General features: G+C 46.0%; 1 long non-coding RNA gene across 1 annotated transcript in view; it reads right to left on the reverse strand.

Annotated features, from left to right (window-relative positions):
- The window catches only part of LOC109272256 (uncharacterized), a 148,225-nt gene extending 126,310 nt beyond the window's left edge, over positions 1-21,915 (reverse strand). The window contains exon 1 of the long non-coding RNA XR_002082357.2: positions 21,780-21,915. This is a non-coding gene — a long non-coding RNA (uncharacterized LOC109272256). The remainder of the gene's footprint in view (positions 1-21,779) is intronic.
- Positions 21,916-27,564: the final 5,649 nt, after the last annotated feature.

The raw sequence follows: 27,564 nt of genomic DNA on the forward strand, positions 1-27,564 counted from the left end.
CTCTCAAAATAAATAAACTTACATCAGGTGCTGGAGTCTGAGGTCCATAGGGCAGGCGGTCAGGAGGAAGATGGATGGAAAGTGGGGAAGACAGAGAACAAACTGAAACCCACGGGGATGAGCTGGGGCTCAGACAGAGAGACCGAAGCCTGCACGGCCTCTTGTCTGTGACGAGGTTGACCACAGTGACAAGGATGCTTGGTGGCTGTAGGCCCTGCGTCCCAGAGCTGGACACTCACCTGGCCTGGGAGCCCCAAAACTGGAAGAGACCCCCAGAGATGGGAGCGATGACAGGCCCAGCTGCTGTCTCCAGGCCAAGGGAGTGAGTCAGCAGACCAGCCACAGTGGCTCCAAATCCCACAGCAGATTCTCGGGGGCCCTCCCTGACCGCACAGCTCCACAGAAGGGGATTCTGGGAGACGTGGTTCAGCCGGGCCGTGCTAACACATCCGAAGCCAGCAACTTCCTCAAGGAAAGCTCACGGCGGGGCGGGAGCCCTACCCTCCCGGCCAGAGGTTCTCTTGCAGGATCTCCCTCCATCTGCCCACCCAAGACATTGCCCCGTCCCGTGTGGTGTCCACATGAGCCACCCAGGCTGCCGGCAAGACCCTCTTCTGTACATTCTCCTCCAATTTCCCAGCTGGAGCACACCGTCTGTTTCCTGCTGGGATCCTGATGAAGAGTACACCCACCCTTGGTGCAGACGAACAAATAGAACATGAATTGGTTGATTTATTTGTCGCCTTTCCCTGCTGGAGATACATCTGTCTAAAGATATTAACTGGGCATCTACAAACAGAACATGAACATGCCAGACGAAAATGCTAGGGATGCAGAGGTGGACGGGAGACCCGGGGGCCTACCCTCCCGCGGACGGTGTGGAATGTACCTACCTCTGCTTCCCTTCCCACAGCCTCATGGGGTAGACGCAGAACCTGGGGATATTCGTGAAGTTTCCAGAACCTTTAGAAGAAAGGCTAATGGTGGTTTATGAAACAGGGTTATTGTATTACTGCATCTCCAAAGATATAGTTTATTTTGCCTCACCTTTAGGTATAAAAGAAAGGGGCGGGGGGGGGGGGGGGGGTGTTAGCATGAACCCGGGTGAAATGGCTGACTGTGTGCAAGGCTCTTTCCATAGAATATCTGGTTGAACCCCCATGCAATGTCACAAAAAATAGTGAGCAGAAATTGTTAATTCTACTAGGGTCAGTGGAGAAACTTAAGACGGGAGAGGTAAAGTGACCCACCCAAGGTCACACAGCTAACAAGGGATGTAAATGGGATGTTTATTTTTGATCTGGGCTCTACACGTGGGAGGAATCATGCTGGATGCTTTATTTTTGCAAACCTCACAATGAGCCTCATAAGATAGGTTTTATTACTACCCCTCTTTTTTTTTAAGTTTATTTATTTTGAGAGAGAGAGAGAATGAATGAATGAATGAATGAATGAATCCCAAGCAGGCTCTGCTCTGGCAGTGCAGACATGGGGCTCGAACTCTTGAACCGTGAGACCATGACCTGAGCCAAAACCAAGAGTCGGGTGCTTAACCGATTGAGCCACCCAGGCGCCCCACTACCCCTCTTTTTGCGCAAGAGGCGGCTTCCGGGCAGAGAGGACACACAGATCCTGGGTGGAGGAGTCAGGAACTGAACCCAGTTCAGCCTGATCACAGAGCCCATCATCCCGTTACCCAGCAGAACCCATAAAACACAGCTGACACGGCATTTGTTAAGGCTGTGTTTCATCCCGGAATATCTTTCTCCATAAATACACAGAGAGATCTACATATCTGCAGAGATACAGCCCCACATATCCATTACGTTCCATTCAACACATAATACCGATACTCCATCTCACGGTACAAGCTGTTCTATTTCTAGCATTGAATTATTTGCTTCTCCCAACCTCCATTAACCAAGTTTGGGGAGAAAAAGCTAGCTGCCACATAAGTCTTGATGAGAATAAAGTCTCTTTATTACTATTATTATTCCCCTAATGGTCTGTGCCGTATCGTACATAACTTTTTAGGCCTTCATAAAATCCCGTTGATAAACATTTGACAACTTGTTACGATTTTAAAACTTTCATTGCCAGATCTGTGCCGGCACCACCGGAATCTAACAACGTGATAGGAAGGCAGCTTTCGGCGGTGCAATAAAGAATTTTGCAGCCACTCTCGGTTCCTAATTTATGACATGTGCGCTGATGAATGATCAAGATTCACTATTTGCCATTATAAGAAACAGGCCAACCAATTCATAATTTTCAGGAAAGCTGGTTTTAACAGCCCTATTAGTTTTACAATTCCGACTTTTGTAAGCTTCAATTTGTTATGTTTAAGTTATTTGCTCTGAGGAGTTTGAGTGCTCTTACCGGGGTCTTAAGGTCTATTTTTTCCAAACAGAGTTTGCAGAGAAAGACAATGGCAGTGCTGAAAAGTTCAATTAAGATAAACTCTACAAGTCAAAGGAAAAAGCTGTGGATGTTCATTCAAGTTGAAAATACACAGAGCCTTTCTGCCCCTCTTCTGTTTATTAAAATAAATAAATAAATAAAGTATATATATATATATATATATATGTATATAATATATATATTTATATGACTGGAGAATATATATATATTATATATATATAATATACATATGACTGGAGATTATTTGTGTTGTAGTCTATGAGCCACATTAGAGTTTTTAGACATTTGCTAAGTCAGATTCTGTTTCTGAACTTCATGGTATTAATCCCTCTGTCTAGTGAGGGATGCTTAAAATATTGAAAAGAGCAAGGCAGACGTATTCGAAACTCCCATTTGATCTGGGTCCATATCTGTTCCAACACATAAGCTAAAAAATAGGTTTTTAAAAAAAATTTTTTTAACATTTATTGATTTTTGAGACAGAGAGAGACAGAGCATGAACGGGGCAGGGGCAGAGAGAGAGGGAGACACAGAATCGGAAACAGGCTCCAGACTCTGAGCCGTCAGCCCAGAGCCCGACGCGGGGCTCGAACTCACGGACCGCGAGATCATGACCTGAGCTGAAGTCGGATGCTTTAACCGACTGAGCCACCCAGGTGCCCCTAAAAAATAGGTTTTAATATGTGCCTTAAACATGCATTAATATGTACAGAGCCCATCCATAGTCGTGCGTTCGTTCACGAAACAAGTGATTTTTAAACACCCAGTACAGTTGGTGACAGACTAGAGGCTGCAGGCCTAATTCAGCCCTCTGTCTGTTTTTGTAAGGCCTAGAAGCTCAGAAGGATTTTCACATTTTTTAATCAAAAAAAGCAGCATGTTCTGACCTGGCAAGAGGATATTAAATTCAAATTTCAGTCCCTCTAAATAAAGTTTTATTGAAACACAGACACACACACTTATTTACATGTTGTTGTGGCTGTTTTCACACTACAGTGTCCAAGGTCGGTCGACTCAACAGAGTCACATGGCCCAGAACGCCTAAGCTATTTACTACTCGGCCCTGATTCGTTTTATTCCAGGAACTGGAGACGAAAAAAACAAAAACAAAAAGAATGGTAAAATAGAGCCAGCTCTTCCTTCATTCCGGGCAGCAGTAAATACATCAAATGATTATAAGTGCTATGGAGAAAAGCAAATCAATAAAAAGTAAATCAAATACAGACTGATAAGGTGGGTCGAAGAGGTGACCAAGGTGTCATTGCCATCAGGGACATGATTTTTGAAACAGTGAAGAACTGCTGGTGAATTTCCAAACAAAACAGAGTACAATTCTCCTTCCATTTATGCAGTGTGTATTAAAAGTATACAAAGAACACTTTGTGCTATATATAAAGCAGAATTTGGTTCTAGGTCAAGATCATTATAATCGTGTTTTTTAACTACCCAACTTTCTGACATGAGGCTAGAAAGTCATGGGGGATGTGAAACAATCCTTCACTGTGCTGGACCCTCTCTCACATGGCAGGATGTTGAGTAACCCTGGCCCTCACCCACTAATTCAACATAGACATCTCTGAGAGGATTGTCAGGCTTGGAAGGGAAAAAGAAGGTTGCAATCCGTGAGCCAAGTTTTCAACAAATGAGGAAGGTGGCCAGGAAATCACAGAGACATGATCAGCGATATGCTGGTAAATATTTAATAACTAGCTCTGGTTGGTAGCCTTTGCCAATTTCCATGGTGTAAATACTCCCACCGTGGCCAGTTTCAAGCTACCAGCATGACATCATTGAATACAGAAGGTGGGAAAAGTTGCTCCCCATTAGCCCTGCGGAGCTAGTACAAACCAGCTCCAACAAACCCTGGGATGCGTATAGGTTGACACAGGTAAAGGGAATGAACCTCAAATGAACAGAAAGTTTGACATGAGGGAGTAGGAAAAACCATCTGAAAGATACATCAGTGAGTGAGATATCACCCACCTACCTTCCCAACCAAGAACAATATGGAGGAGACAGAGATAACGCCTCCCCCTGACCAAGTGGTGACCTCGGGTATTCAACTGAGGTGAGAAAGGAGGAAAACAACTCTCAAAGCTGGTAAAAATTTAGCAGAATCTGTTTGCCGGGAAACAGAATTCTGGAAGAAAAAACTGTGGGGAGATTCTGGGGACAAGGTAGCAGACAGAGGGAGGCTGGGTAAGGAAATTTCCAGGCCAGAATACATTCTGGCTGCGACCACGGGTGACAGAGAGCCTGTTCGCATCCCAAACCAAAGATGACAGCCACCGAGGAGGCCGTATTTCAGCAAATTCATCTTGCACACAGTCATCAAATTATTATAAGTTAGTTTCAGCAACACAGTAGCTGCTCAAAAAACACATTACTACAGTAGAGCTCGGGAAAATATTTCGCACACACAGCAAACGTGGCGCATTTTGCCACTTCATTGACTTTGTAAAACGGAAAGATCTCCCCCTTTGTCTTGTATGGTTTCACTAATTACATCATTAGCAGAAGGCCATTTGACCAACATGGAGGAGATGAAAACTACTTTTTCTACACTTAAATGGAAATGTAAGTTAAAATATAGAAATCGTCATGCCTGTGTGATACAAAATCCACAGGAGACAAGAGAGTCAACTGATGATAGAGACGTCATCTTAAAAAAAAAAAAACGCAAAAGAATTGACATCTTTTATGTACAATTGCTGTGACTATACAAACAATCCCCGTTTCTCAATCTTCGTAACGCAGACATTCTCTGATGAAGACAGAAAGGCGGGGGGAATGCAAAAGTTTCAGCATAAGAAGAAGGGCCTGAATAGAAAGGGATGGGTGTAAGAGAGCAAATAAATGAAGGCAGAGTCCTTGACACTGGCCATGGGAGACATGAGGACACAGCTAGAACACGGTCCCCAAAGGCCGATCTACTGGTAGTCAATGACAACGCATGAGGTGCCGGGCCCGAGGGTAGTAATGAATTCAAATTCCCTTGAGAGCGACCCCCCCACCCCCCCACACACACACGATTAACCAACGCTCCACCTGACTGCCCAAAATTTCACTCTACACATATACGGGAACAAAGAGCCACATATGAGGCATTAAAAAAATCCTGTCTGGAAAACCTATGCATGGAGTTATATTAAGAGGACCTAAGAGTTGGACCTACCCGTCTGCTCCAACTAGGGCCATCAGCATCAGCATTTAGTATCTGGAAATGTGACTCAACCAGCACCAGTCAACTCTTTGACCAAGTTACACGTGCGGACTCAGCTATGGAGAGCCACGTGGGTCACCTAGCAAGAAGGCACCGGAAGAAGTTTAACAGGGGAACCCCAGGGGGCAGCATACAGACTTTGAAGTCAGACCCGAGCTTGAATTCTGACATCTCCTACCACCTCGTAGCGTAAAACTGGGCAAGTCCATGAAGCTTTCCGAGCCCCGGTCTCCTCGTCGGTAAAATGGAGATTAAATAGTACCTACCTCCCAGAGTTAATACAGGGAGTAAACTAGACAACGCATTGACGTGGCTAACACGGTGACTGGCATCTATGTGGTGTGCAATAAATGTTGGTTAATAACCGCAATTATAATAGATATAAGACTGTTGTAAGACTTGTTTATGCTACGGAGAGACAAAGCTAAAATACGAGTCATGAAGACCAGAGGACGGGTTAACAAGCCAGAGGCTGATAGTCAATTCTAAACATTTCTTCGGTTAAGTAAACTTCATCTGTGCCTGAGGTACGTGTTTTCAAAACGTGTAACTTGGGGCGCCTGGGTGGCTCAGTCGGTTGAGCGTCTGGCTTCGGCTCAGGTCACGGTCTCACGGTTTGTAAGTTCGAGCCCCGCGTCGGGCTCTGTGCTGACAGCTCGGAGCCTGGAGCCTGTTTCGGATTCTGTGTCTCTCTCTCTGCTCCTTCCCTGCTCATGCTTTGTCTCTGTCTCTCAAAATAAATAAATAAACATTAAAAAACAAAAACAAAAATATGTAACTCAAGTGCTGACTACACATGTCCCAGGCACTGACCTAGGTGTTGGGAATACAGTGAATTCAAGAGATTAAAATCCTTGCCACCACACAGCTTGCATTCCGGCGGGGAGAGGCAGACAATGAATAAAAAGAAATAATACCATAGAACCACTGGATCCCAAAGCGTGGCCCATGGGTCAACCACGTTAGCGTCCCCTGGGCACGTTTTCAGAAATACCACATCTGGGCCTTCCCTCCCGTCCTAACGAATCACGCACTCAGAAGGGGAAGCCCAGAAATGTGCGGTCTGAGAAACTTCCGGGTGATTCTGACACAAGTCAAAGTTAGAGAATCACCGAGAAGCTGCCCTTCTCACAAACTGCCAGGGGGTGCTGACGTGCGATCTGAAGACCACACAAAACGACTGAGACAAAGTCCGTGATGAGTGCTACGGAGAAAACAGAGCAGGACAAAGGGTGTCATTAGCCGAGTTCCCGCAGAAGCAGACCCTGAGATGAGGATTTTAAGAGTAAGCAGGTTGTTTGGGAGGGGGGAATCACAGGAGGGGAGTGAGAAGGTGAGACTGTCAAGGGAAGGCGGCCAATATGGTTGTGAGCAAGTGGGACTCGTGGCCCACTGGGCCCTCTGGGCCACTATACGCAGCATGCCTCAGTCGTCCTGCCCCAGAAGTGAAGGAGCCTATGGTACTTATCCACACCACTTAATCAGCCACTGGCTATGGTTGCTCTCAGAGCTGTTAACTCCCCCAGAACGTCTGCCCTATCCCTCACAGAGAGGAAGAAAAATCCCTTAGGTCAAGAAAAGGTGGCTCTCGCATTAGGAAGCAGTTCCCAGGGGTCTAGGCATGTGGGGCAACAGGGAAGGCAGAGAGGAGCTCATGGAGAAAAAGCATCAGGGGAACAAAGCTCAGAAGGACAAGAGGGAGCAAGCCCAGCCTGTAACTGGGGATGGGGGGGTGGGGGGGAAATTCCCGGGCAAAAGGAACAGTAGGAGCAAATGCCCTGAGGCAGGAACATGCAGAGCCTGTGAGAGAACAGTAAGGAGACCACTGTGTCTGGAGCAGAAGAGGGAGAGAAGGTGTTAGGAAGTGAGGTCATAGTCACAAAGGGAAGGCAGGTGGAGGGCCTCAGGGACCACTGCAAGGACTGGAGCCAGAGGGGAGAGGAAAGGCCACTGGAGGTTTTGAGTACAACACCTGACTTGGGTTCCAAAGGATTCGGGAGGCTGTTTGGATCTATATTATGAACATTCGGCAGACAGGCAGACAGGTGGACGTAGAGACGTGGAGGCAGGAAGACAGGGACACCAGGGAGGAGGCCACTATAAACTTGAGGCAGAAATGTCCATGGCTTGGACCAAGATATAGTGACGCCCTAACGATGTCATGAGCAGTCCATTCGCTCTGCTTTCTCTGTATTGGCTTCCCAGTCCCAAGAGGAGGCAAAACTATCAGAAGCCATCCTAGGATTCCACACTCAACCAACAAAACAACCCCAGAAGAACGAGCAGTCTCTTCACCACTAGTTGGAGGGAGGACCCGGGACCGAACCTCTTTGGCCCCACTTGGGTTGCCCGGACAACTGTAAACTAACCTCTGCAGTCATGGTGATGGGGTGCCTGGAGGGACCAAGTGGGTCACTTGCCCACTGCTGGAAACCAGAGGTAGGAATGGCCCCACACCAACCACATACCCTGGGAGAGTCGGGGAAGCAGTTTTCCCCAAGGAAGTCTGAGAGCAATGACACAGGACACTCTCCAACCTGCCTTCCATAGTCATAGGCTTTCTAGCTGAACACGTGGCCACACGAAGTCCCTATTCCCCAGTCTTGCCTGCAGGTGGTTGGGGCCACGTGATTAACTAATGTGTCAACAGAAATGATCACGTACAAGTAGCATATCGTGCCCTTAAAAGGAAGGGAGGGCCACCCCCTTTCTCCCTCCCTCCTGGCTGGAATACAGCCACTACGATGGCGATCTCGGGTCCTGCGGACAATAGAGCATCATCATAATAGAAAGCAATGGGACAGAAGGACCCAAGGTTCCTAACAGAGCAGGATCACCCTATCGGTTTGGGCTGTTATTTCTGTGAAGCCGAAATAAAATTCCATTTTTTTAAGTTACCATTTTGAGGGGCCTGGGCAAAGCAGACCATAATCCTAGCTTACGCAGAGAGTGGGTTTTATTACCACAAGGGGGAATGGAGACGGAAAGGAAAAAAACAAACACCAAAACAGCGACGGTCTTCGTAGTCAACACACAGTAGGGCTGTTAATTCCAGGACTGCAACAGTCACCGATGGGGGGTTTTTTTCACAGAAATTTTGCAGTGCTGTGAGAATTCTAGCTCACCTAAGATCTATTGCTTCAATTTGTTCAAACAAAGCTCTGAGCCTTTCTCATTTACAAATGTAACCAACCTTGCTTAATCTCGGTGTTCTGTCTTCACTGTTGAACTTGTCAGCGCGGTCCTCGAGAACCCCTCTGAGATCCAAAAGACACCAAATCATCGGGTTAAACAGACCCCGTGCAGTCGGGGTGGAGCCCCACACATCCCCAGAATAGATCGTCTTCTACAAATCTGTTGGTTGGGTCTCTTCCTGAAAGATGTTACCCGAGGGCAAGAGAGAAGATCCTTGCTGTTCTGACGGGGCCGAAAAATGCACACAGGACACAAATGTATTTTTGCCCAGCGATCGAGGAGGCAAGGATGGTCCTCAAACCCAGAGGAATAAAATTTTTATCTGTATTATCTACAGTGTAGATAAAACTGCCCTTTTCCTCACGAACGTCATCCCAGCGTGTTTGTTCCTACATAGAAGCAAATGAAGACTCCATTTCTTTTTGTGATATTACTTAATATTACACCTTTTCATTACATATTATATGGAATATTGTTACTGTGTGAATGGTGACAACTAACCTTTATTAAGTGCCCCCTAAGTGCCTCCAGTCCATTTTTTTGCGCCATGTTTTCAAATTACCTTGTTAGGTGGGTATCATTAACACCATAATATGGATAAGAACACTGACCCGCGAAGAAGACAAATAACCAGGCAGGGTCACTCATTCAAGGAGTGACTGGCCCAGAAATCAAAGCTAGAAAGTCAGCCTCTAGAGACTACGTCACGGAACAGTGTTATTCTCCTTGCCTCTTCGTCACCTATGGCAGACACAGAGACGTCCCACCCAGATTTCCCTTCACCGAAGGATTCGCCGCCCAGCTTCAGGAGTGCAGTCACCAGAGAGCTGCTCCTTCAGGGTCTACGTGTGCAGAAATCTGTCTCCTCGAGGTCATGCCCTGCCCAGGCAGCCCGCTAGCCGTGACCAAGCAAGGCGTTGCCATAAATCCCCGCCATTTTGGCCCAACACATGATTCTCCGAGGGACAACGCATGCTCCAGAGCTCCCCACACAGTTGGCCAGGTCTTCCGTCCAAACGTGCTTCCCACTCTCCCCTTAGCAGATGTTGCTTCCAAATAGACATCTCGAACCCTAAACTCTGTCTCAGTGCCTGTATCTGTCCCCTGTGCCACCAACTTTACTAACAGAGATGTCTACTGAATGAATGAATGAATGAACGAACATGTGGATAGAAGATGAATACAGGGGCACCTGGGTGGCTCAGTCAGGTAAGCTTCTGACGCTTCTTGATTTCGGCACAGGTCATGATCTCACGGTTTGCGGGAGCAAACTCCTCATCAGGCTCTGCACTGACAGAGCCTCTGCGCGCTCTCTCTCTCTCTCTCTCTCTCTCTCTCTCTGTCTCTTTCTAAGAAAAAATAAAGAAATGCAAGATGCAGGGAAACATAAGGTAAACATCAGTAGGGGAATAGAGAGGCCCTTCCCCCCCAACACATGACTTGCGACTCTTTGATGATTTTATGCTACAGATTCAGAGTCTGCACGTGAAGATCTTACCAGTTTTAAGGAAACTACTGGACACCCTTCTATCAATCTCGTTTCTTTAAAGATAAGAACCAGGCTCAGGCGACTGTAAGTGTAATGTTGCAGAAGGATCCAGAACGCCAAGCCATTTCTCCTTATACCATTTAAATATTCAAATAAAACTTTGTACAGTTTACATTTTGCATTTCGATGCTAAGAATACAGACTCGTGTGTGTGTGTGTGTGTGTGTGTGTGTGTGTGAGAAGAGAGAGCACTCTGAACGTATCAAGACTTTTCTTTCTAAACACAGTCATCTTCACAAACAACTTTGACAATACACTTTCATTTTGTCAGAGTTGCTGGGGATGAAATTCGCTCAGCCATTAAAAGGTGGGAAAGTGTCCTGCTGCTGTGTATATGAGAGAAGGGCCACTGTTTTGTCATATGTCAGCCACCCATCAGTCGAGGCAGAGAAAGCGATTGGTACGTGATGGGGTCGGCAAGAAGCCCTCCAAACCTTAATTATCGGAGTGCCCCCCAGTTTCACTGGGCTTGTCAGTGACTCCTGACAAGCTCAGAGGCAGATGAAAAGAGAGTACATCGCCAACTGGTTAATTAGCAGCAAGCAGCAAGCAACCCAAATTACAAGCCCAAGAAAATATGCCACCGACTTGTGTTTTGTACGTTGGATTTAAGCAACACACGCAAGGGGGAAATGTGGCGTTTTCACATTCCGAAAAGTATCTCGGTTGTTCTTGGGGATCGAGCCGGGAAAGCGGGTCACTCCTTTCTATGCCTCAAAGAGTTACGGAGAACCTACTTGCGTCTCTGGTCCTGAGGCCAAGAAGAGGAATTGAGGGTGGCTGATCGATTTGCTCCTTCTTTCGTGCATTCCCTCGACAAACACGTATCGTTGTCTGCTGTCACCCACTAGAATCCGAACACTCCGCTAGATCCCAGGTATGTGGTTATAAAAAAACGAAGGCACGTTCTGATGCAGGCGACAACACGGATGAACCTGGAAGGCGTTAACGCTCAACAAGATAAGCCAGTCGCAAAAGGGCAAATACTGTGTGATTCCACTCATAGGTGGCACCTAGAGCACTCAAGTTCACAGAACGGGCGACAGAAGGGTGGTTGCCAGGGGTCGGGGGGCGGGGGGGGTGGGGGACACAGGAATGGGAGTTACTGTTTCAGGGGGCAGAGCCTCAGTGTGACAAGATGAAAACACTCTGGGGGTAGACAGTGGGGACACTTGTACAACAGGTAATGGGCTTAATGCCACTGAACTGTATGCTTAAAAATGGTTCGCGCGGCAGGGGCGCCTGGGTGGCTCCGTCGGTTGAGCGTCTGACTCTTGATTTCAGCTCAGGCCATGATCCCAGGGTTGGGGGTTCGAGTCCCGCGTCGCACTCCGGGCTCCGCACTGAGCGTGGAGGCTGCTTGGGATTCTCTCCCTCCCTCTAACCCTCCCCCTCCCCCGCCGCCACCATCTCTCTCTCTCTAAAAAATAAATAAATAATTTTTTTTTAATGGCTAACATGGTAAATTTGATGTTACAGATATTTTACCACACGTTTAAATTTTTTTTTAAAGAATAACAATTAAAACAAGAGAGAGAAAAAAGAAAAAGAAAAAAAAAAACACCCAAAGGCAGGATTCCTGCTCTGAGAGAAATGACAGCCCGGTGGGAAGACAGACATGAAATAAAGCGAAAAATTAATATACAACTATGCATAGACTTGTTATGAAGGAGAACAGGTCCCTCCCACCAGGGTCAATGTGCCGTATTCTCCTAAATGCAGAAACCACCTCGATTATTTGCTTTATTAAAGCATTCCTCGCTTCACAAGCAGATCTCTCTGAACATGGAACCCCTGAGTACGTCGAAGGTTTACAGATAAATCATTCACCACATAACTAAGGCCCACAGGCAGAGAATTGTCAAGATAAAGTGTTATGAGGCTGTGCCAATTGAAGATCAATCAGAAATTACAATAAGCATCTTGGTAATTACCACAGAAACTAGTGGGGAAAAAATGATCCGACTCGTAAAAGTTGACTATATACCCAGCCTTACACACTTACCCCTATAAAATGCTGCAATGAAAAAATCCATACGATGCTGCCTGGTTTGCATATTTAATAGATTCAGTGATTGCCTGCGAGCGAAATATTCCATATTTACTTGTCCAATATCCCTGCTCCTGCTGATTATGTGAGCACTGGTGTTTTTCAAAATATAAAAACAGCATGTCACTTCATACACACTGCTATTGTGCGAAGGGTTTAAACTTTTGTGCCTTTGTTTAAAAAAAAAAAAAAATCCCGAGCAAAGGCTTCTCATTAAAATGTAGAGAAGATAAGCATCCAAAAATTTAACTTGGAACTTGCATTGAGAGAAAAAAAAAAAAGGAAAAAACTACACAAAGCCTTTGGATTGAACATCGCGCTTTTATCCTCTGACAACGTGGCAAACTTTCAGCATTTCCTGGAATATTTTCCAGCTCCTTTAAACACCTGAAGGGTTTCTTGCGTGTTGGGCTGGTTGGCAGGGAGGGTGTGAGCAAAGAGAAAATAGAACAGAAGAGAGGAAAAAAAAAAAAAAAGGGAAAGGGTACCTTTCGGATTCCCCCACCAAATAATCACATCCCTTAACAGTGACTTTATCGGGTCTAAAGCAAAGAAAATGCTGCCAGGGTAATTAACAATTCTGGTTTTAAAAAGCTGAAGGTGATTATCTGAAAGGCAGGCCGCTCTTTAAATTAAAGATGATATCTAAGGCATTTACAGCAATATATATTACAGCCACCGATATTACACATACATATATAGAGGTCAGGGGTCCTCTCCCAACCGTCCAGAAGAGGCAGGCAGGTAAAACAATGCCTGGGTGGGGACAGAAGTGAACTGGAGAGACCATAAAATGAGTCGATGTTTCTCTGCCGACTGTGGCCAGAGAAATATGGCCCTGTATGGCCAGAGCCTCCAAATTTCAGAAGCCAGGAATCTGAATCTTTACATAAAACTTTCCATTTTGGGGGCTCCTGGGTGGCTCAGTCGGTTAAGTGTCTAACTTCGGCTCAGGTCACGATCTCCTGGTTCATGAGTTTGAGCCCCGTGTCGGGCTCTGTGCTGACAGCTCAGAGCCTGGAGCCTGCTGCGGATTCTGTCTCTCTCTCTCTCTCTCTCTCTCTCTCTCTCTCAAAAATAAATAAATATTTAAAAAAATTTAATAACAACATTTTTTCCACTTTTATTTGTGGACACATATGCAATTTGTAAATATACATAACTTTACAATTGCTACACAGGCCAATTAAAATGGATCTGCAAGCTGAATTTACTGGGGGTCACCTATTTTGACCTATGTCCTGGTTCTTCCCAGTTCCCAAACATTGTGGCGGGAGAATATTCTGGCCGCTCGGCCCCACCAAGGCGTGTGCAGGCAGGTCCCACGTGGAGAACAGAAGCAGCCCTGAGTCCTCGTGAGAGACCGTCTCACCACGCAAGGCCTTGGGGAATGCTCTGCTAGGCAAGAGATTTCATAACCTTGACCTTGGATGCCCTTGGTGACGTCAAGGAACAGCCCTTCAGTGAGAAGCATGGCCTTTCTTCGAGTCTTGGCTTGCAGACCAGCCAGCAAGAGCTCCCTCCACACCTCAGACACGGGCAGAACACAGTCTGGGTTTTGCATAAATACCTCTCTATTTCTTCCTTGCTCTCCCCAGCCCCATACTAAAACCCAGGAAACTTGTGCCTAGGCTCCTTTCCAGAAGTCACGAATGGCTTTCTGTGTGAAGACTTGGGTCCGTGAAGACAAGAAGAGAATTACGAACGAAATCTCAACATCTATCTCTGGCAAAGAAGGGAGCTCCTCTAGCTAGTTCTTGCCCCAGTCTCAAAGGACACATTCTTTTTGTCATTCCCCCAAATAACTACCTAGTCAAGGAGGGTAGGAGAGAGAGCTGATGTACTACAGATACTTTTTTTTTTAATTTTTTTAAATGTGTTTATTTATTTTTGAAGGACAGAGAGAGACAGAGCATGAGCAGGGGAGGGGCAGAGAGAAGGAGACACAGAATCGGAAGCAGGCTCCAGGCTCGGAGGCATCAGCACAGAGCCCGACGTGGGGCTTGAACCCACGAACTGTGAGACCATGACCTGCGCTGAAGCCGGACGCTCAACCGACAGAGCCACCCAGGCGCCCCTCTACAGATATGTTTTTAGAAGCCAAACAAAACAAAACAAAACTTCCCTTTGATACGCCCAACTCTTCCCAGCTCTAGTACCAGATTCCCAAACCAGCCGGTCTCGGGGAGAATCTGCCCTTGAAATGGGTTCATTGGACGGGTATAGGTTTATGTGTCATTTTGTTTCTAATGTTTCTAATTTAGCGATATGCCCCACCCCTCCCACTTGACTTAAACCCAACTTTTTTTTTTTTTTTTTTAGAAAGAGGAGAAATGTAGACACTCTTCTACTCCAATAATGTCTGCCCGTCAGCTGACCCACTTCTCAAAAACAAGAGGTATCCGTGACGGTATAAATAGAGACGTGGAACACGATGGGAGGGCGAATACCAAATTCTTTTACCTGTCCCCCCCAAAATAGGCCCATGCCCCATGATTTTTGTCCCTTTCGGTAAATGGCAACTTCATCCTTCTCATTGTTTGGAACGTGGTGCCATCCATGACTTCTTTCTCTCAGGGTTCACCGCGCAATCAACGGCAAATTCTGTTCGCTCTACTTTGAAACATATCATAAGTCTACCCCCTTCTCACCATTTCACTGCCACAGTGCTACTCCCAGCCACCACGATATCTGACCTGATTTTCTACTTCTGCCTCACCCCCCTCAATGGTCTACATTTTACCCAGTTTTCAGATGAATCCTGTGAAACCCAAATTGCTGGGGCACCTGGGTGGCTCAGTAGGTTAAGCGTCTGACTCTTGATCTCAGCTCAGGTCATGATATCACGGTTCATGAGTTTGGGTCCCTCATCCAGCTCTGCACAGACATCATGGAACCTACTTGCAATTCTGTCTCTCCCTCTCTCTGTCCCTTCCCCCCTTGCTCTCTCTCTCTCTCAAAATCAGTAAATACATGTTTCATATTGTGTCTCCCTCTCTCTCTCTGACCCACCCCTGTTCATGCTCTGTCTCTCTCTGTCTCAAAAATCAATACACGTTAAAAAAAAAATTTTTTTTTAATTAGTAAATACACTTAAAAAAGAAAAGAAAAAAAAAAAACAATTGCTACCACGGCCTCCTTTTTTTCAACACTTTCCAATGACTCCCACCTCACTCAGAGTAAAAGCCTACATCCTTGCAATGGCCCACCAGGTTTCCTGTTCTCCCCTTCGTTCACTTGAATCTAGCACCCCGATATCCTTGCTTTTCTTCCAACATGCCGCACACATGCCCATTCCAGAGTTTTCTCCCCTCGCTGCTCTTCTGCCTGGACCGCTCTTCCTGGAGAGCCCACTGGCTTGCTGTCACTTCACATCTGGGCTCAGGGACGCCCTTACCACTGAGGCCTTTTCTGAAATTCTTACATAAGAGAGAAACCCAAGCTCCACGGATTCCCCTCCAGTCTTTACCCTGGTTCGTCCAACTCCACAGCACTTTCCACAATCTGACAAACTACAGTTAGTTCTTTTCAGATTCCCTCTAGTGGAGGTGAGGGTCAGAATTTTATTTTGTCCGCTTTTTTACCGTCAACTCTTACAAAGTGCCAAGCACATATTGAGTTAAGTACGCAACATGTTGTGTGTGTGTGTGTGTGTGTGTACAAATATTGGAATCAGACGAATCTGCATTTGAATTCCAACTCCGGTACTTATCAGCTGTGTGACCCTGGAGGGGTCACATTACCTCTCTGAACCTGTTAAACGTGACAATAATCTTCTCCCTGAAGGTATAGAGGTAATGCACTCTAAGTGCCCACCTTGATCAATGGAAGCTGTTATCATCACAGACACTGCGTATCTCCCACCTCTCTGACATCTCTGTTCACCCAGAACCAGCCACACTAGCCTGAGCGCTCTGGCTAAAACACACCAGGGGAGTTCCCACGTGACCTGTGCACCTGGCGCTCCATTTGCCGGCAACACTGGTCCCCGGGGTGTGCGCGTCACAAGCTTCTTCTCATCACTCAGGTTGCAGCCATGATGGGACCACCTTGCAGAAGATGTCCCTCGCCACCCTGCCTCGAGTGCCCCGTCGGCGACACCCAATTACAGCATCAGGGTGTTTCCTCGACAGATTTCACACCCTGTTATTCGTTCCATTGCTCGCCCTTTGCGATGGCTGCCCCCACGAGGAGACAAGCTCATCAGTCACGTTCACCGGCACTTCCGTAACACCTGGCATGTAATACACACTTAATAAATATCCGTTGGATCCACACGCGAGAGACTTCATGGCGGAAACACACACAGAGAACGATGCATGTGCGTAACAATGCGTTTTTATGATTGGCAGGTTAGAATCTCAGTCCCGTATGGATTGAGAATCAGGCCGTGAAGGAAGAGGGAAAAGCAAAATATGGCAAGGCACTTTTGAAGGATTCTACAGCCCAAAGAAAGAAACCTGGAAAAAACTAAAAAAATTTTTTTGAAAGAGTAAAGCTAGCGTGTCGTTCGAAGAAGATAACTAAAATTGAAACATCGTCAGTCTTACCCAGATGACACCAAAGACCTGGGAAACGAAGGAATCATAGCCGGAATCATGGAATTCCTTAGGAAACTAAGGAATTGGCTGGAATCGTAGCTGTAGTATTTACAGAGGACTGGCAGAGGAGGCAAGCTAGGGACCCTCCCCTCCCATCTGTGTCTGAGCGGACGCAGCAAAGCATGGGTAGTTGGGGAGTAATTAAGGCTGGATAATTCCGGGCCAGCTCATCTTCATTCCGCTCCTGCGTGGAGACAGTTGTGCCCTTTGGGCATAGATGTCGAAATGCCTCCTCCCCTCTGGGATTCAAAACAGAAATGAAAAACATCCCTCTAAAAAAGGTCACGACTCGGGTTTGGGAGATTTACCAGCGCCACCCGGAAGCAGACGTCAAAAAAATAAAAATACCGCTTCGGTGTCTGTGACCGCTTGACATATCCCTGAGTGTCTAAATGGAATCTGCAGCACGGTAAGACAGCGACATGGCCAACGTGGCGGGAGGGGACACGGCCAAACTCAGTCACGCAGAGTTCAAGGAGCTGCTTTCACTTCGAAAGTTGTTTCAGAGATGCTATTTACCATCGCTTGGAAGAATGGGGAGTGAAACATCAGCGTGTTGCCTATGATCAGGTGCCTAAGCATATAGAAAGTACGAGGCAAACTGGCAAGTTTTGTCTTTACACTTGTGCAAATTCAAGGCAGATACTGAAGGTGAATATCCCGTTCAGGACAATCCGCGAAAATTCATTTCTTTCTTTCCGTTAGTGTTCCCTATAACTCACTCTGATCATGGTGTATAGGCAGCAAGAAATGCCTGTAAAAAAGGGCTTTTAAACTCTTAGTTGTTTGCAGAATATTAGTAACACTATAAAAAGTTTATGTTAATTAATGCTGCATTTTAATAGATTTCCTGGAAGTTTGTAACTGCATACTATAAAGGCTTTCAAGATAATGTATTATACTGTGGTTATCATAAACTCCGAAGCAGTTCAAATATTCCTTTTATGTCTCAATAACTTTCCCCCCAAAGTTACAGTATTTAAAAGATTCAAATGCAGAAATAAAAAGAAAAATTTTCCCCACCAGGGGATATTTTAAATTTTTATTTCTCTCATCACGATCAATCTCATTTCTCAGCAACGCTGTACTTCAGCTCCCTTGTTAAGTGAAGAGCCATCTGCAAGTTCCATCAGCTCTATGAGGATGGAATGTCCCCCACCTGCTGCGGGACAGGTTTTCCAGAGGTCAGGCAGGTCAGACACCTCGCGACATCCCTGTTCTTCCATTCTGGGACTCTCTATCGATGGGCACCCCTTGTCACTGTTTCTCTCTCTGAGTCTGGGCACAAAGACTCCTCGTCCAGAGAAGCACCACTTTTCATGTCCAGCCGTCAGACCAAAGGGAGCATTTTATTGTAAGAGTTTCAAGAGAGATCAAATCCAAATTACACGTCCACGCGTGGGTTGGGGATCCTGAACTGAACCCCCAAATGCAAGACCTTTGAGGATTTTTGCAGGCAAAGGAAATGTTTGTCTCTCTTCCACTTTGAAGGCTTGGAACACCTCCTTCCAATCAATACAAATCGCCATTTCTCATGAAGGTAAACAATAGAGATTTTCTTGTGACTTTCAAAAAAGAAAAACAGTAAGCGTTGCCAAAGATAGAGGTTTGTGTTGTTTTTTTTTTTTAAGAATGCAAACAACTTGAATAGTGGCAGCAGTGGGCACGCTTTGGAACAGAAAGCTGAAATTAGTTACACAAACGAGGTTCCATTTCACTCTCTTGTAAGGTGAATGAATTATCAACAAGACCACCATAAATCCGATTGGACCCTCTGAAAAATATACAATGCCAATACACACACAAATATCTCACCTTCCTCCTGCCAAATTATACATCCAGTATTATGAGTGCTTTGCGGCTCTCAACGAAGGCCTTGGAAGCGATGTATCTCTTACTTTACTCCGTTCCCTAAGTCCCTGTTATAAAACATTTGTCATCTGGGCTCTGCATCCAACAGCATCTGCATTATATTATGTTTAATCTCAACTCCAGGAAAGGAATACATTTCCTGAACTTCTGAGCACTAGTATGATTTTTCCATCAAAATTCTAAGCCCTCACGGTGACCTTAATCGAAGATTCTTGCTAGAATCTCAAACTGACCAAAATACATACGGATATGCATTTAAGTGTGTGTGCGGCATAGCACGCGCAGCAACTCTGCTAGTCAATAAAGCCAAAAAGTGAACAATCCAAGGTTGCAAGTATTGAAGAGAATTAACAACGGCCAAAAACTCATGCAACTTGGGCGGGAACCACCGGCATCAAGTACGGGGTGACCGACTGACCCTCGTAGTTCGCCTGGGAGGCAAGGGTTCCCACGACCCGTGATTTTCAGTTCAGAAACCAGGACAGTTCTGGGCAAACTACACAGCCGGTCACTCTAAACACTGTATAATGAAATTGGCAATGGAGATTTTTTTTAAAGGTCAAAAAAGCTCCACGTTCCTCTTAGAACCTATGTTCCTACCAGGAGGGGGGAAAAAATGTATGCTTTGTGATAATCAATCCTTTATTGTTATTCTGGAATGCTTATCTCCAGTATAAACCCCCTTAGACCACTCAGTTTTCCCTCCCTCCCTTCTTCTGTCTCTCTCTCTCTCTCTCCCTGCATTTCTCACAAAAAAGTCAAATTTCACAAATACCACTTTGAACGATACTTTAGAGACTTCATCTAAATATTTGTCAATAACGCTCTTCTCGCCCCCCCCCGTCCCGCCTCCCACCCCCCCAATCGTGTAAATACCATTTGCTAATTGAAAGCACATGTCTCATTTTGTGCCTCAGCTGAGCTCTCAGTTATGGGGGCCGTCCTGCGTGAGTCGCTCATGCATGGTCCTCAAGGAAGAGCCAAAAGATGGAAGGGAAATACAGCCCGAGGAAAAAGTCTATAAAGATTTCTCGCTTTCCTAATCCCTTTTCTCTAATGTTTCTTTGTAAATTTGTCAGATGGGAATGAAATTGGCTCATAACTCTCCAGACGTGAAGAGCATCTCTGAAGAAAATTACGTACTTGTCAAAGCAAGGGGGGATTTATGTTGGTGTTCCTGAGATGTGATTTTATTCCATCTATTTCCTTTGTGCACATCAGAGCAACTAGAGAGACAAAAAAACAACGCGTTTATGGATACTTTTTTCACTCTGGTGCATTTTTTGCTTCTATTTTTCCCTTTTGTTTTCTTATTCCCCCCCCCCTTCATCTATGTTTATTGCCAGTGACAGTAAACTCCCATACAACAATCCTGTGATGATAGTAGCAATGATTTCCACCAGTATAAGGCAGTTCAAACAGGCACAAAGATGATTTCCCCACGGACAGTTCCGGAAGGTGCCGGTTACATTTTTGAGTCCTACCCGACGCTGGCCAGGGACGATCTGGGTACAAAAGTCTTGTTAATGTTCCTTCCAGGCAGTGGCATGCTTCCTGAAATTAAATTCTTTTCCCTGGACTGCAGGTTATGGCTTGCACTCCCTGACTTGTTTTTTGAAGTTACAAGCTGCAGAGCCTTGCTGGCTTGGTGGGTCCTCTGTAAATGACACACAGTCAACCGGCAGGGAATGTCAAGGCGGGTGTGCCTGGGTTCAGATCCCAGCTCTGCAAGTAGCTGGCCGGGCAAAATGCTCACTTTTCGTGAGCCCGTGAGATTTTCTCAAGTCACTCAGTAGGAACGCCTACTTCGTGGGACCTTCGTGAGGATAAAAGGAGAAAGTTTCCAGGCAGGGAGAAGCTGGGTAGCTCTGCAGTAGGGCCTCTGAAACTTTTTTTTTTTTTTTTTTAAGATTTATTTATTTCTAAGAGAGAGAGTGCAAGCAGGAAGGGGCAGGGGGCAGAGGGCGGGAGGAAGAAGCCCCAAAGCAGGCTCTGCCCTGACAGCACAGAGCCGGGTGGCAAGCTTGAACTCACGAGCCGTGAGATCATGACCCCCGCGGAAGTCGGATGCCCAGCCAACTGAGCCACCCGGGAACCCTGGGAGTCTGAACCTTTGAGTCAGACAGCCTGTGTTATATTCCAGCTCCCCCACTTCCTGGCCACGTGACCTTGGCCAAATTACTCAACCACTCTGACGCCTCAGTTTCTCCACCTGTGAAGCGGGCGTGGTAGTAACACTGCCTCCCAGAGCTGTGATGAGGAGCAGACAAGTCGACAGAACACTTACGAGTCCGTCTGGCATTTTGTAGCTGTTTGCTGTTTCATTATAACATACGCCAGGGGCCTGGCACAAAGTAGTTGTTCAATAAATATCTTCCCTTGTCCTCCTCTCCGTAAACTCCCTAACTTGAAAGCCTGTTTTCATTCACTGCGTTTCTTCAACACCCTGCATGAGGCCTAACTCACCACAGGTGTTCAAGAAATGGAGTATTCATTACTGTCAAGAGGCCTGCTCATTGATGACGTCCTATATATATACTTTTTCCCTTTTTGCCTTGCAATACTTTTTAAATATTGAGAATGAGGAAAAGATTCTTCTTTCAATGTTCAAGCGTACCAAAAACGGTTCACTGAAAACTGAGTAAAATATTTTAGGGAAAGGGATGTATAAGGCACAATGCAGCATATTTTCAAACAAGCCATGATTCTACAGGGGAACCATAAGAGGTATTTCAAATCTTTCTGGAAGTTGATTCCCACTAACTAAAAAATAAGACGAATACAAGATGGATGTTTTAGGGGCTAGTAAGATTTTTCCAGAGGAGTTCCTCGAGGAAACATTAACTGGGAATCAGGGCAATTACCTACCTTATGTAAGTAATGGCTAAGGAACTCCGGAGCTCCGGCGACCGGCTGATAGGACTTCTCCTCCGGGAATAACCACACTCCGTGGGAGAGAAGCTACGTCCGCGCTCCTCCGCCTCCAAAGTTTCGCCCCCCGGCACATCTGAAATTCAGCCAGAGCACAGAGGTTGGAAACACACAAGGGGAAGTTCTCACCGGACCCCGGGCCTTACACCTGGAGAATCTTAACAATAAATCACTGGTCTTGCGCATGCTCTAATTAACCTAGGATACACGAAATTCAGTAATTTCAGAACGCAGTGAGCCTGGTTAAGTGTTTTAGGGAATAGTTCCATGCCTTCGAAATGCCAACTAAGGGGAAAGCGGGTCTCCCAAAGATTAGGACGCAAATGTAATTCTGTTTTCCTTCTGTTAGATAATGTTCAACCATTAAAGTAATTATAAGGCTTCAGGGAAGCCCGGCCTTCCCCCCCCCCCCACCAACCCCCAAGTCTATTTCCTCTGCTCTTCTGATCAGAACATGCATTGTTTATTACCCCCTCGTTTACCAGCCCCCAAATATCATTACAACGTCTGTGCCATGATATATGTATGGTTGTTACCCTTTTAATGGATAAAAAAAGATTTAAGTACTTCATTCTGTTGCATTTTGACAGCTGTTAGCCATCATTTTTCCATTCACCTGCATTTAGCAATCCCATAAAGGAAGGCAATCTCAGAAGGAACACGAGCCGGGCACTGCAAGGTGATAATTCTGTATCACTCCGGCCTATAAATACCTGCCAAGCTTTTGCTGAGTCAGCAGTCTGTGACAGAGTGGTGGCCATGCCCTTTTATCTGTGTGAGTGTCTCACAGCAATTGGACCACCAGCCCCTGCAGTGAAAATCCATAGTATCGATCAGGCCATTTCTCCACTGTAATTCTTTTGTAGGAAATCCCTGATGACAAATTTTATCTCCACCACTTTTTGATCGCTGGTTTGATGTAAAGGATCTCCAAGGGCAGAGTTAAGCGCCGGGCCGTTCCACGTTATCAAGCAGCCGTTTTATTTACTGAAACTACAATTGTGGTCACACACACGCACAAAGAGAGAGAGAGAGAGAGAGAGAGAAACACAGAGTCCCAGCAGGAAAAAAAAAAAAAAAAAAAAGATGAAACCAAATAATATTTCAAAGGGAACAGAAGGCACGAGGTGCTGGGGGAGGGGTGTATCAGGAACGCGATCAAACACGGGTGGTCAAAGCTGTTCCCTTTTGCAACCACGTAAATAGTGGAAATGGTGTTTTGGTAATGATGTTGAGGTGATAAAAGGCTGTGTATGGAAACTGAGTTGGTCTGTTTTTCTCCCCGAGCCGCCGGTAGTCTTCTCTCCTCACCAGACCTGTTAAACTTCTGCACTGTCTGTCCTCAATGTGTTAGGAGAATCTCTTTATCTGATGGTGTTCATCAGAGATTAGGATCAGGTACGAATCTGAGACCCAGGTGAGCTTCTGTAAAGTACCCAAACCCCCAAAGAAAGAAGGGAACGGTTCCATAAGAACCTATATCCTCACAGTATTGCTGGTCTTGCTATTTCTGGGCACGAGTGCAACATGGGAAGGAAAGAAAATGTCCCTCCATAGAGTCTGAATACTGACCCATGCCCAGATGTGAATTTAAGACGAGTCCCATGAACCCCCAGGTGCCTGGGCTGCGTAGGGAAGGCTCTCCTGGACTGTTTAGGCGAGCGTATATATTCACTCCTACTATGGCCAGGTTTCTCTGCCTCCAGAGTGTGAACATTGGGGACCAGAAAATTCTTTGTTGTGGGGGGCTATGCTGCACATTGCAGGATGTTCAGTGGCATCTCTGGCTTCTACCCATCATGCGTGCTTCAGTTGTGGCAACCACACATGTCTCCAGACGTTGCTAAACGTTGCCAGGGGTGGGGGGTCACCTTGGCTGAGAAGCAGTGGTCTACAGGGCACTTGTGGGGGTGAGAGATTAGGGCTGAAGAGAGAACGAGAGAGGTATCCAAGGAGCGGTAAACACACAGAGGTGAAATACATAATCACTAGTACCATAAACCAAACAGTAACTAAGCTAATTTGTCCATTTGGATTGTTACAGACTAGATCCTCTTAGCCCAAATTCTGCCCGCAGAAGACGTTAACTTGGCCAACAACCTTCATCGCTGAACTTCAGCTCTAGGTGCCCACCCACCCCCATGACCTTAAACTTGGCTCTCACAGTGAGGTTACTCCCTGGTCTTGGAGGCATCTGTGCCCTAATTTAGCCTCTTGGTGATATTTCCAGTACAGCGGTTCTCTACTAGGTGAGAATCTGTCTCCCAGGTGACATTTAGAAATATGGGCACATGTTTTTGGTTGTCACACTGGGGTGGGTGGGGAGTGGGAGGGACTGGGATCTAGGAGGTGAGGGTCAGAGATGCTGCTGAACACCCTTCATTGTTCAGGGCAGCCCCCGATGCCAAAAAAATATCCAACCCCAAGGCCAATGGTGCCAAGGTTGAGACACCTGTTCTAGCTAATCTCTGCTCTCCTGCTCAGGCTTGCATGTTTCCCCTTGCTGGAAGCCAGAGAGAGAATAGAATCTTCAGTCCGTGTGCAGAGCAGTCCTGTTAGAGGTAGCTACCTCTCTCTTCCATCAAACAGAGACATAAGTAGAGATCCTTGGCAAGGTCTCGCAACCTGGTGTAAGGAAAACATCACCACCCTTCATGTCCTGGTCCTAAAAAAATGGCTGCTGTTTCCACAGGGATGTTGTCAGACCTGGTTCTCTATCTGAAAACACTCCAGCGACGGCGAGAGAAAGACAAAGGCTCACCGAGTGCTGGGGGTTCATCTCACTTCGCTCACACACATAAGCACCTGCCCAGGGGACTCGCCCAGCGGTGCTGAGCCAGCGTTAGATGATTTTATTTATTCCTTGCACCTGTTCCACCACACCTAGGCAGCGAAGGCCCCCAAGCTTGAAGAAAGTTCATTAAACAGCTAAAAAGCACTTCAGTGACCACACTTCTGCGCAGCTTGTCAGAGATTACCTCTGCCTGGAATTTTAGCTCTATAGCCTAGAGACATGCCTGGTCCGAACCGCTGACCACAGAAGTCAAGTGGGATGACAGACCAGTAAAGCTGGTGTGGGGGGCAGGGAGGGCTTGCCAGATAAAACACAGGATGCCCAGCTACATTTGAATTTCAGACAAACGAAGCATTGTTAATATTTCAGGAGAAATCTTTAAGTAGTAAGCTTTTTAGTGTAAATATGTCTCAAATATCGCGTGGGATATACTTACACTAAAAAATTATTCAGTTATCTGATACTCAAATGTAACCGGTGTTCTGTATTTTTATTTTCAAAATCTGACAGCCATGGTCTGGGGTGAACTGGGGAGAATTCATTTCATCTAAAGAAATCTGCTGGTTGGCAGATCTGGCCAAATGTGACCACCAAGCAGGTTGCCAGATCTTCTGATTTTTGTAGGATTTTTTTTTTTTTAATGTGCGACCTGGTGATTTTACAATTCTGGCAACTAATTTCTTGTTTTAATCTAACAACGCCCCATGGAAGGAAGCAAGCAGACCTGTGGGCTACCTTCGGCCTGGGGGCACAGGCTTACACCTTGGCTGTAGAAGGACTTGCATTTCTTGACTCTTTATCACAAGCTAAGCACTGGCTGTGAGAAGGGGCCCACTCGTAACTCACTAAGTCCTCCCAGCAATGGAAGGCATGAAGGGTCATCATCATCACCATGGAGAACATCAGGAGAGCAAGGTCCAGAGAGCGGAAGTATTCTGGCCAAGCTGGTGACGTAAGTGGCACAGTTGGGGGTTGAAATCAGGCAGCCTTCGCCAGCACCCTTGCGAATACCCACCACCCTGCACCCCTTCTCGGGAGAAAACACCTAACAGATAGCTTCCCGGAGAGCACAATAATAGGAATAAAGTTGGTTCCAGGTACCTCCTTCCAAACACCAATTATGCCACCTCAGCCAGGACTGGAGCAGTAACAGACCATGTGCCCAGCCATATTGGAGCCAAAGACTAAAGGAAAAATCTGTCGTACTGACCCTGCCTTTATTTAAAATGTTGCCATTTTGTTCATCATGGATTTGGACTTCGGGCATTCATTTAGATTTCGTTTCTAAATGTTGCACCGAAATACTATTTTTTTCTCAATGACTAAGACTTTGGGGTGCCCCCAAAGCAAGTGTCTGTCTCACTGACCTCAGCTGCCCCTTTTACAGAACAGTATTTGTAGGTTTCTTGAAAACTTTTCAGAGTTTTGAAGTTTCACATGTTTCACACTCAAAGGCGTCCATTACCTCTTTGTTTAAAACAGTGAAAGTCTAGCAATAATAACTGAAATGTTCGACAGAGGGGAGTTGGTGAAAGAAATTGCAATATACAAAATGAAAAACAAAATAGTATACACCATGAAAGGGATACTCACAAAGAGGTTTGGGAATGGGTCGGGGAAGGTCATCAAAAAGTCGTGACCACCGGGTGACCCGTGTGCTGGTCCCAGGGAACTCGGGGGCTCCTCGGCCCCTCCCCTGTCCTTGGAATACGGGTTCTGCTTGCCGTCCCTGCTCCCAGGGTCTGCTCCAAGGACGTAACCGTGAGATCGTGATGTGATATTGAGAACACAGGCACAGTATACGTGACTGAGCCCAGTCAGGGCCTCTTTATAAACTTTTTAGATTTGGCTGGCAGGTGCAACGATCCATTTGTCTTGCTACCATTTGTCTCGCCTAACACACGCCTCATGTGTAAAAGTTCCCTCTGCTGGTTAAAACTGCCACCTATCAGCCTGGAGTTGCCTGCCTCTTTTTTCGGTCTCTCCAGGGCCTTGGAATACAAAGGCCAGTCTCAGACGATACCGGGCAAGCTCCCGGGAGGGTCACCAACCAACAAATGACAAATAATCGTGTAGAGTGAAAAACAACAAGGAAATAAAATTATACTTTGCAGCATGATTTCAACCAGGCTTTAAAAAATAGAAGGAAACACAGAAAACCTTGGCGGGGAGGGAAAAACAGCAAAAAAGTAACCCCGGTTTTCCCTGAGGGAGACTGCAGGTGATTATTGTTTCTGTCTTCTTAAAGGTAGTGTAGTACCCTGGGAAACTCAAATGGGAGTTTTGCAATCAGACAACTATGTTTGAATTCCACCTCCAATATACTTTGGGCAATGGCCTCAAATTTTTTCTCCCTGAAACTAGCTACCTCGACAATTTGTCATGAGTCTTTAGGATTGCGTGTGTGTGTGTGTGGGTGTGTGTGTGTGTGTGTGTGTGAGAGAGAGAGAGAGAGAGAGAGATGTAAATAAATGCACATGCATGCACACACACACACACACACATAAAATGACTTGCACGGCGCTGAATAAAAGAGACTCAATAAATGGTAGTTTGTCAAACATACTTTTCCAGTAGTTGCCAAATTTTGATAAGAAACAAATATAGGTATTATAATCAGAAGAAAATAAATATGAAAATATTTGGAAAGCCTCTGGTAAAAGAAAATGCCCTTGGTCGTGTTAGGTTGGCTCGTGTTAGGTATCGTTTAGCCTTTTCACAGGATACACATTCTGGAGAGAATGGGCCACATTTGAGGAGCTTCCAGGGACCATGAACAGAAGAAAATGAGGCTGAAAGCAAGCAAGAACCCAGCAAGCCTGCAGCCCAGCTCTTCTTTACAAGAAATGTTACCTCATTCTGTTTCACAGCAAGTAGGTGCTTTGCTCCCGCCCCCACCCTCACCCCCACCCCACACATACACACATC

Source organism: Panthera pardus, unplaced genomic scaffold, assembly GCF_024362965.1.
Source record: "Panthera pardus isolate Hobbes unplaced genomic scaffold, ASM2436296v1 HiC_scaffold_25, whole genome shotgun sequence".
In the NCBI taxonomy this organism is placed as follows: Eukaryota; Metazoa; Chordata; class Mammalia; order Carnivora; family Felidae; genus Panthera; species Panthera pardus.